Source organism: Sipha flava, unplaced genomic scaffold (genome assembly GCF_003268045.1).
Source record: "Sipha flava isolate LNK unplaced genomic scaffold, YSA_version1 71_pilon_pilon, whole genome shotgun sequence".
Taxonomy (NCBI): domain Eukaryota; kingdom Metazoa; phylum Arthropoda; class Insecta; order Hemiptera; family Aphididae; genus Sipha; species Sipha flava.
The window spans coordinates 2,549,663-2,561,268 of record NW_020273611.1 but is presented as its reverse complement, the minus strand read 5'-3'; the positions used below and the strand labels follow the sequence as shown (position 1 = coordinate 2,561,268).

The 11,606-nt window shown below is 24.8% G+C and overlaps 1 long non-coding RNA gene across 1 annotated transcript; it reads right to left on the bottom strand.

Moving 5' to 3' along the window:
* Positions 1-866: 866 nt before the first annotated feature.
* Positions 867-1,694, bottom strand: LOC112692246. The gene is made up of 3 exons (XR_003149400.1): positions 1,557-1,694; positions 1,319-1,468; positions 867-1,190 (listed from the first exon to the last, which is right to left on the bottom strand). It is a non-coding gene; the product is annotated as an uncharacterized LOC112692246 (long non-coding RNA).
* Between the last annotated feature and the right edge of the window lie 9,912 nt (positions 1,695-11,606).

Genomic DNA, 11,606 nt, shown 5'->3' with positions numbered 1-11,606 from the left:
CTACCCCAAAAAAAAAAAAGAAAAAAATGTGCCTTTTAGTATTAACTCTATTACACTTAAAATTGTAAAGTAGGATTGGCATACTCACAGGGGAGGGATCATAAGGTTTAACCCGCCCCTCCATGAAAATTATAAATAATGAAAGAAGACATGATATGATAGACATTATGTTTATTAAAATGAATAGGTAAATATAAAATACAAAAATATTATATTTATATATAAAATGTAAAGAACAACATAAATAAATACATAGTAAGAATATGTTTAATATTCACAAAAGAAAACAAAAAAGTATATTATGTAATATAAAACCTAATATTTTATGGGTATATGACACAAACCATTGGGGGACTTACAACACACCGTAGGATTTATACTAGCAACATTTTCAAGTGAATGACATAGTAACTGATTACTTAATGACACATTAAAAGAATAAATTAAATAAAATAAAATAAATAAAAATAAAATAAAAATAAATAAATAAATTAAATAAATATTTAATGACACATTAAATATTGACTCTATATTGTGAAAAATGTTTAAATTATCAAAAAGATGGTTATTTCATTTAAAAGACTTTTTACATAGAAAACAAAACACCATATGGTAATTTATAGTAGGTGTTAACTTATAATAAAGACTTTATAAAAAATACAAAAAATACAGTTAGGTCCTTACTGTTGTAGTATCTTTTGATAAATAAATAATAAATAAATAATAAAAATTAATAACTAAAATATTAAGAAAACATTTTTATAAGTAATTTTTCTTTAAATTAATTTATTAAACATTAAACTTATTATAAAATGAATTAATTATTTAAAAATGATTTAAGTCATTAATTAAACTTTTGACTGAAGGGAAATTTTTGTCATTTTTGTCATGAATTTCAAAAAAATACTGTTGTATAAAAATCTAAACATGCTGTACTTTTCGATGGGATATTGTAAATTTAATGAATAATACGATTTAAAGCAAATGTCTAAAGCCTTTAAGGGAGTCTCCAATTTATAATATGTATTGGTTATGACTGTGTACGATTCAATAGGTGTATGATTGGAATTGTCTTCTTGGAATGTATCTACAATATGTCCAACAATAATTACATACGGTTGTAAGGTAGTTCCAAATTGAACAGATTTGTCTACTTTATGAGTGTGGCTAGTCTTAAGTTCATTTGCATCCTATAATGAGTAAAAAAATAATAATTTTAGTTACTATTAGTTTAATCAAAATGTCACATGTGTATTAAATTACTATCAAAAATTCAATAATAATATTTTTATTATGACAATATAGAAATAAGACTTACAGCAATAAACTTTATAAAAGCTGAAGCTTGTTCTACTTTAGATGGACGCCAAGTTGAAGGTGTACCACAATTTTTTCTTTTTATGCAATTTAAATGTAACTGGTTGAAATAAAAATGGTATCAATCTCAAGGCTGCAATGGTATCATTACCTAGGTAGATATTAAAAACAATTATAACTAATTATTCTTATTAGTTATAATATACAATAAACCTATGACATAATGTTAAATAGTTTACCAGACTTTGAAAGAGTTCTAAGTTCTTGTAGTGCTAAAGTCTCTTGTACACCAAATTTGATATTGTGTTTTTCAATAAATTGTGATAATTTAATTATAAACCCATCAAACTTAGTAAATAACAATATTTTCTTATCTGGGTAAAATTTTTCAAAATCAATTTAAATCTGTATAATAAATAAAATATATTAATTAAAGACTACACCAAAAAATAGTTAATGACACTATTAGGTTAAATAAAATGCAGAAATAATGTATTATACAAATAAAAAATATGATGTTAGAGCAATGAAATATTTTCTTTAAATTTCCAAACTATTATGCAAATCTTCAAAGGTGTAATATTACAACTTAATTACCAATATATAGCCTGTAGGTTTTTTTAAAGCAGGATACTTATGCGTTTCTAAAAATGCTTTCTTAATTCTAAAATTAGAAGTTTCTTGCCAATATTTGAATAAAATGTGTTCAGGCTCAACATTATTTTTTAACCATTGAATTCTATCTTCATAATCTATTAACAATAATTAATTTTTTTTCCGAACTGTTAACAGTTTTAGGTAAATCGATTTAAAGAACTATTATAAAAACAATTGGTAATAGTACCTACTAGAAGTTCTACAATATGGTGTGTAATATGTGTCCTTGGATTCAATAAGGAAAACCATTTCTATTCCTTAACATGGAATGTATGATTTTAGAATTAAAATTATTTTCAAAGAGATACTATTTTAATTGTTTACCTTCTGCTGACAGTAAAAACTTAGATTTAGTAATTTGGTGATTTAGTTCTATTTGTAATTTATATTTGATTAATATTGATGCAAGAGAATTCCTGGAAGCATTATTTAAAATGCCTTTTGTGGTATACAATTTTAAAATCAATAAACCATCTTGGTATTTTTTCAAAATGTCCTTTACAATGTTTCCTTAGAAATTTTTTTTTAACTTAGTTCTTTGATTTTTATTAGAATACAAGGTAAAAATATTTATACCTTTTCGGGATCAATAACAGTTATCATTTTTAACGATCAACTTGAGGCAGGAATACTTTCTAAAATTATTTTGTAAATATTAATGGTAATTTTAATTTAGTAGTCAATGTTCATTGAACTTTAAACTTATAAAAATGTATATTTAGCACTAGTTGGATCATACCATTAATTATTGTATTGGATTCATACATAATTAAAGATGGTATTACAACTGAAGTGTCATCATCCATTTCAAATGGTAAATTCTGAATATTAATACACCCTACATCATCTGAAATAGTGTCTTCTGAAACTAATATTATGAAAATCGAATTAAATTGTTTAGAGGTACCTAAGCACATAATTTTTGGCCAATTATTAAAAAGTATAAATACATGACGTTCCAGGATTATCAATAATAAGATATTTTGACAGTGTACATCATTGTTAACTTTCTGTAGGGATGAAAAATATTTAAATAAATGCAACAGAAAAATATTAAACAACATTTTATAATATTAAATATATACCTAATGTAAGAATAATTAATTTTTACTGCCTACCCAATAATACCTATAGACATACCTATCCTTTATAATACAATTTAAACATACTTTGTGTAAGTACTTACAAATAGATATTCAATTCTATGTACTTAGGTATTGTTTTACTCACTTGATTTTTTTTTTTAAATTAATAAATTTATTAAGGAAAGTAGATCGTCTACCAACTTTAGGTATAAGCTCTTGAATCATAGACTCTGTTAATGTCATAAATTGCTCATGCCCAATTTCTTCGTCTAAAATATATAGATAGGTATTTAAAACTAAGAAATATAAATTATAATGCATTAACAAATAATTGTTCCAGTCTTGTATAGTAGGTCTCTAATATGATATCAAAAGGACTTTTAAGAAACACGTTTAATTTAATTTTTGTTTTTCAAAGGTTATAGTGTAAGTTAAGGTCTTAGACCACAAATCATAGAGTACAAATGCTAAGTATATTGTTAACGTTTGTAAGAAGGTTATAAAATAATTAATCAATAATACATAACAAGATAATAATAGATTGTATGAATATATTAAATATTTACCTACAGGCTACAATCACAGATTTTATAAAATGCTACAATACTCATATAGTGATAATCACAAAGCTCAACACGATCTACCTCTCTCTTCTTTTAATATCCCACATGCCAGTTTTGCCGACTAAGTACTTCAGGTAAAATTGGATGGTGGGTACTGAGTCTTTATAATTTTGAAAAATTGACACTTAGTAGCCACTAGGTAGTAGATACCTACTCAATAAGAACATGATAATACTTTAATCGTTGATGGCCAAGTAGAAACAATGAACCTAAATGCAAATAATATTTTTATGGATGTAGGTAGAGGTGAAATGAGAGGTTAAAATGTATGTTTGCACTATCTACTTAAAAGTATTTTTACGCCACTGCCACATGCCACTACTATAATTACTCAGAAAACCAGCTAGTTATAAGGCTAAAAGTCGATTAAAAAGACAATTTTACCTTTAAATGATAATTAATTTATATAATTTAAGGGCTCAAACCATATAATATAATAATATACAAATAAAATTAAATAATGTTACTATAAAAAAAGAAACTAATATACAATAAAAACTTAGTTTAAGTTATATTCCATATTATACTATGAGCACCCTAACTACGTTATTTCATTACTATTAACGAAATAAATATAAAAAGTACTAACTTACCGTTAAATTTTCCAATAAAATCTTCAAATCCCCATTCGGCCAAAATATTTTTTCATAAAGACGTCCATTGTCTATTAAAATAACTTCACAAGCACGTAAGAGTGCAAGACAAACTGACAAAAATAATATATTTTATTAAATTTGGCTGTTACGAATGCGGACTGCGGAGTGTTTGACTGCGGGTGCAGGGAACCGGGGAACGAAATATACGGCGTCGGTTGATAAACAAGTAAACAAAAAGATAGGAAAACCCACATAAATTAAAAATACTGATATTCGTGATTTAAAAATAGCAAAATTATCTACATACCAATTTATACCTAAAAATTTAGTAGAAACAAGTAAACAATTTAGTTGACATTTAAAACAACCATTTAATAATAGTTGCTTCAACTAAATTTATCAGTAGAACAATTTTATTGTTCAACTTTATTATTCTGGTTCTGTTAACTATACCATTTAGGTACGTTTCAGTTAATCTAACTAAAATGTAGTTACTTCAACTATATCTTTGCCAACTAAAAATATTTAGTTTATATTTTTTTCCGTGCCTAACCGTCCCTAACCAGTGCACTGGTGTGTGTGTGTTATAGCGGTGTAGTAGTGTACACTATTGCTGTGCACATTTGTACAATGTAAAAATTAAAACAAGTTAAAACACACAACACGCGTTATAATGGAATTGATGTGCACATTCATTTCTGTGCACATAACCAATTAAAATGTTTTTAGCGAATTATTTTCGACGTCGCCACGTCGGAAACACATTATGATTTATTTTTACTTTCATTTGTTTATTATATTCTGATTATTGACTAATAATGTTAGTCATTATCTTAAATTCAAAACAATAATCGTGTTTCTATTTACTATCGACCACCTACGTAAAAAAAAAAAACAAAAAACAAAAAACGTTTAACGTCTTAACGTTATATATATAATACTTGTTATAATTTTTTCGGATGTGCTCTACTTCATTAAAACCCCACGATCCGCCACTGGGAAGAATATAATTTTAGTTCTAAAATTGTGATCAAATTAAAATTATCTATTTCTTATGTATGAATCTTATTTTCCTTTTTTATACATAGCCCACCTATATTGTTGTGATACTTTAAAATGTTTGTCAAATGATAATTTATAATTCACAAGGATTTTCGAGGGAAGTTCTGACACCCTGGAGTCAATGATTTCTGAAAAAATAATTGGTTTCAGATATTCATATTATATAACCTTAATAAATTGCAGAAGTGTGTTAGAATAACTAATGTATGTATGTAATAACTAATAACTTGTATGCCAATGGTTCATTTTGCTTGTCAGTTCTTTCTGAAAAATATAATTATCATTATATTTTGTGGTTTAAGGATTTTCAATTTAATTGATCAACAAAATATATAATTACACCAATTTATTAATGGAGAATATTATATTTTAAGTATAACTCTTTATTTGGATAACAAATTTAAAATTATATCAAATCATTGTATTATAAAGTGTCTTTAATTGAAAAACCCATGAGTCTTCTGGAATGTTCTATTGTGTTGCTATAGACCATAATTATAATTGAAAGACGTGCCTACAACTAATAAATCATAAGTTACATACTCGTAAGTCGTAAATCATAATTTTTAGGTAGGTAAATTTATAATATAATAACAATGGGAAATGTGAAAATGACCCTTCAAACATATTTAAAATAGTATGATAATTTATTCTCTATATAAATAAAGGATATTATTATTTTATTTTATAAATGTTATTAAAAAAGTAAAATAACAGGTAGAAACAATGGTTTTTGGTAATTTTTTAGAACTATTCAAAAATCATAGCATCTATATAAATTCACCTTTCACCTGTACTGTACTCTGGTTAAAAATCTGAGAGTAATAATCTCATTTAGGGAAAATATTTTTATAAACTTAGTTTTAAATAAAAAAAAAATTTTTAAACAATGTTTAAAACTTACTAATAAAATAACAATTAAAACTGTTTAAAACATAAAAATCATTGTTTTAAACAAATAAAACGTATTTTATGTGTTTTTTTAAAAAAACTAATTTTTTTGCAACCCTAGCTGTGGTGATAAAAGATCTTATCTACAACCGGTTATTACTTTGTTTCCTTTGAAAACGGGCCATTGAAATTCTAGGGCGTGTTAAGTGTACTGACGTCACGGTAGAAAAATGGAATTTGCGGATAAGGGGTGAACTCACAAATTTTGAAAATAGACTCTCAAATTCTCGCAAATAAAAACGCATCGTTTGGTATCAATTATGAAATTCTAGGGCGACTTGGGTGGGCTAACTTCACGGTAGGAAAATGGAATTTGCGGGAAAGGGGTGAACTCGCAAATTTTGAAAATGAACTCGCAAATAACTCATAAAATATTGGTATAGGTTTCAAGTTAATCCGTGAAAAAGGGTGGGCCAACTTCACGTACGTTATTATTTCTTCTTAATATTCGATTAGTATCCGATTTTAACTCGTTGATTACAGTCGTCACCTCGTTGTCATGTTACAGTGAATAATACCTATTATATCTAAATTTTATTATTTTTTTCGTAATATTTTCGAAATGAAAAAAATTAAAAAGTCGATTAATGTTCGTCTGTGTCTGCCAATCACTTCAGTGTATGTGGAGAGAAGTTTTTCCAAATTAAAATATTTATAAACAGATAATTGTCGTTCATTTACTTCTGATAACATGAAATACGCTCTAATTTAATGCAATGATTTTATTTTTGAGTAATTTGTAAGTTTTGATACATTTATATAGAATTTTTATAGTAAAATAGAGTAAAATATTTAAAAAAAAATGTGTTTTTTATTAATTTAAAACAAATATTTATCATTTTTTTAGATCATTTTTTATTATTTTTTTTATCATATTAGCATCTTTTTATATGTAAATTTTTAATGTTTTTAAGGTCATCAACTTCGAACCCTATATATATTAATATATTGTATGTCATATAGCTCTACTCATTACTCATTATGGATAGAAATATAGAGTTTTTATTGTATATATATATAAATTTATTATTTAAATAATAGTAGTGGAAGTTCGTCCTTCGTCTTTTCGGTTCTCAAAATGGATAATAGTAATAAGTAAATTTTGAAATCCCTAAACTTAAACCATCATATTGAATGTCTCTTTTCTTATTTTAATATGAAAACAAAACAAGTATATAATTTTGTAATTTAAATATTTATTGGCTAATACAAAAATACATTATTATTGTACGTAACCATACCGACTAAATTACCATAATATAATAATATAATGTACAATATTATTCTTTGTTTTGTTATTAAATAATATAATATTAAATGTTATTTTCACTCAGCTTCTAAGACCGGGATAAATTAATGATCAGCCGGGACACCGGAACGAGTATCAAGCCTAGTAGGTAGTAAATATACTGAGTTGTAAAGAAATGATAAGTCATTTCCTTATCAAAATGGTTCTGAGCAAAGGTTTAGTATAAAAATCAACTATTGATAAGTATATTTTACTACTTTTAGTCTAATTATCGGTATGTTCTTTTTTTTTATCAACCTGTTTAACATTTTATTGCTTGATGAAGAAGAAACATTTTTTTTAACCAAATGTTTATCTGTATTCAAGTTAGTTATTAGTTTTTTTAGTTAGTTTTAATTGGGTGGACCAATTTTTTTTTAATAAACATTTAATGTTGAAAATTTATGTAAAAACAGTACAATCCGTAAAAATTGTAGGTATAAAAATTTACTTAAATGCTTATGAAATAAATTTTAGACTAATGATTTTTAAAATTTTTTTAGTATCGGTAAATAAGTATTCGTATATGAGTAAGGTGATATTACATTTTCACAAAAATAAAAATTTTATTACATAATGACTTTCAAAAAAAATAGGTGCTTTTAAAGTTCTATATTTAAATTAAAATCGGTATTTGAAAATTTTATCAAATATGAAAAACAATATATTTGCTACAGGGTAAAAGTTTCTAGCCACAATACTTTTGGAAATATGACTAAATAACTAAAATCTGAAAAGTTAAAGTCTTATTTACAGCGTATTTTTACCGTTTCATGACAGTTTTTTCCTTACGCCTAGAAAAACTATTATGATTTAAAAAAAATTACCTATCTAAAGTACCACCGTATATCAATTTAAAATCTAAAAAGTTCTCAGAAATAACTTTTGGACCAGTATTTCTATGCGAAAATGTTTAAAAAAATAAAATACAAACATCATTATAAAACCATAATATCCTTTCGATTCAGTCAGAATCTAAAAGTGATCATTTGATGAAACATTTGTGTTTACAGACAGGTAATTCGTTATATGCGGAATAAAAATATAAAATCAAAACGAAAAATTCAAATATTTGTCAAACATTTTAATAACTATTGAATTGTACGGGTTATGAGTGTAAAACCATTAAGGAACATAAAAAAGATAGAAGAGCTTCAGCACATCCAGTTTTTTCATTGAAATTGCGCCCCTGACTAGTACCCAAAGTGAGTTTGGATTGACCAAGTGGTTCATATAGAAAATAATATTATTAGTGTTGATAGGTGTAAAGTTGATTCAAGTTCATTCATAAAAGGTAAATATTTGGATACTAATTAAAAAACAATTTGGTGTGTGTAGGTACAAGATAATTATGAATAATTTTGGTCTTTATTTCTTAATACAAAATTGTAAATAAATTATAACGAATATGAAAGTATGTTGCATGTCTTTGTTCACTAACATCATTGGTTTTAATAAATAATTTATAATGTTTGTTCTTGTGTTAAATGTTTTTGCTATACATGTTTCAGATGCTCAAAATTGTCTAAAACTAGAAATATGTTTTATTTACTTGTGATTTCAATGTAAGTTAGATTATAAATATTTTCTTAATTTTTATATTATCATAAGCGTGCACACGGGGTAGTCAGGGTAGGTACTTGACTATTCTGTGAAACTTCCCACCCTCACCAAAATATTCAATATGATCACAATAATAAATAAACATATTATTTTCAACCACTTCGAAACATTAGTTAACGTTAAAAAAATGTAAGAATACTGGAGAAATATAGTTATTAAGTTAAATGAAGTTACGAATGCAAATTTTTTGTTAATATTAAATGATAATGTGTTATGTTTGACTACCCTGCCAGTTATGTCTGCACACGCTTATGTATATTATACTATATTGTTTGTATGTATATTTATTTATTGTGCCTTGTAAAACAAATTTGAATTTAACAAAAATTAATAATATATTTCAATGTAATTAACTACTTATATTTTTTATTATATTAATTCAATAATCTTATATTATTTTTATAATTTGTGACATAATTTACATTAAAATAATAATTAGAGTTGGTAATAAATTTGTTGAAAATATTATAATTAAGTAAACTAACAATATTTTTTCGGCTGTAATTAATAAAATTATAAAATTATGTTAATATTAATATCATTAGGTTGTGGAAATGATGAAATAGACTACAGTAAGTCGAAGAAAAATGTTGCTTTATAGCCATTAAAGATTTCAAATGAATTTCAAAAAATTTTTGTGATGAATCTCCTGATAAAAATATGGATAAAATTAAAAACTTAAGACAGTGTTTTAATGGTCAAAACCCAAAATGGTACCAACAATTCCAAGAATTAAAAATGTCATTTTTTAGCGATGATAATACCTTAAATGACCTGATAGATAATCCTCAATACCAACTTAAATATCTAAAATCGATGAATATAAAACATACAATTGCCAGTAGGTATTGAAACTATGTTACAAATCTATTTGATAATGCCTTGTACAAATTGTAACAGCGAACAATTATTAAAACGTATAAAAACTCGATTGAAAACATGCTTATCTCAAGATAGGTTTGACAATCTGACTCTGTTAACAGTAAAACATAAAATAACAGAACAATTATCATATGATGACGCATTGATTTGTTTTTGAAAGACCTTAGAAAAAAATCAATGTAATGAAGTGTAATATGTAATTATATAAAATAAAATATACATTTTTGAATAAGATAACTAATAGTTTTTATGAGGATTCTATTTTTTTAAGTTCTTGGCCTCAAAATTTATAAATCAAGCTCTGCTTAAACTTTAGCCTATAGTTATATATAAGAAAATAATTTCATAATCGTAAGACTCATTATTACTCATATAATAGTATAATATTCATATACATAGAGAGAAAACTGAAATATAATAATTATAAATATAAAATACTCTTCCTTCTTTAAACAGTTTTCTTTCTAACTTTGACAGGTGTTTTTGAGGTGCTTAATTAAGATTATTTTTATAAAATATTAAAGAAAAAATATAAAAATTTTACTTAAATATTTTTATTTTTATATTATCTACTTTATAATACCATCCTTAGTTGGTTAAGTTGAAAAAAATTCAACCGTTTTGTGCAGTAAAATATCAAGAAAAAATAAGTTAACATGTTTATCGGTAGAAAACTGATATGAGTTGTACTATGGAAAATTATTTTTAATTAAGATCTAAATATGTACTATTAAATTTTGTCCAGTCGTTGTTAATTATTATAGGTACTCGTATACTTGTTTTAATGAAATCAATAGTTTAACGGCACAATAAATGTATGCAAAACTAAGTCATAAGTCTATAAGTCAGTTAGGATTTCAATTGTTAATAATATTAATACACAGTTAATGGTAAATAAATATTTGTGTAAAAGAACATTCCCTTTTATGTTTAATTCGATTTATTTATTTTTTTGTATACTTAAATTAATTGTAATACATTTTGTATTAGTAAAACAAATAGAAACTTTAAAATAATATATAAAAATACATTGCCGAAATGAAATGTAAAAAAGACTTCCTCTAAGCATGTTTTAGAAAATAACCATACTATAAATTTTGATATTAATACTGACTTAGAAATATTAAATACCCAAAGTAACATTTAGATAAATTCAGTTTTATATGAATTACACTCACGCAATGAAATAAAATAAAATAGTCCTAACGGAATGCAGAAACCACAAAAAATACCGAGAGGAGAGCATAGGCTCCATACATCTTCACAACATACTCACTGAGTATTACTCAGTACTGATCCCACTGCAATCGTTAATCTCTTTACTTTTTAAAAAAAACTTAATTTGTGTAACGAAATTTAAACCAACTAAGTTTAAGTATATGTATCTAAAATACTTTTTTTTTCGTTCTGTAAAAATATAAGTTATTGTCAAGCCAATGGCCAGAGCTACCGCAGTCTTTACTTTTCAATAATGAAAATAATAATAATAAAAAATAAAATAATTTTAATAATATTTTAAATG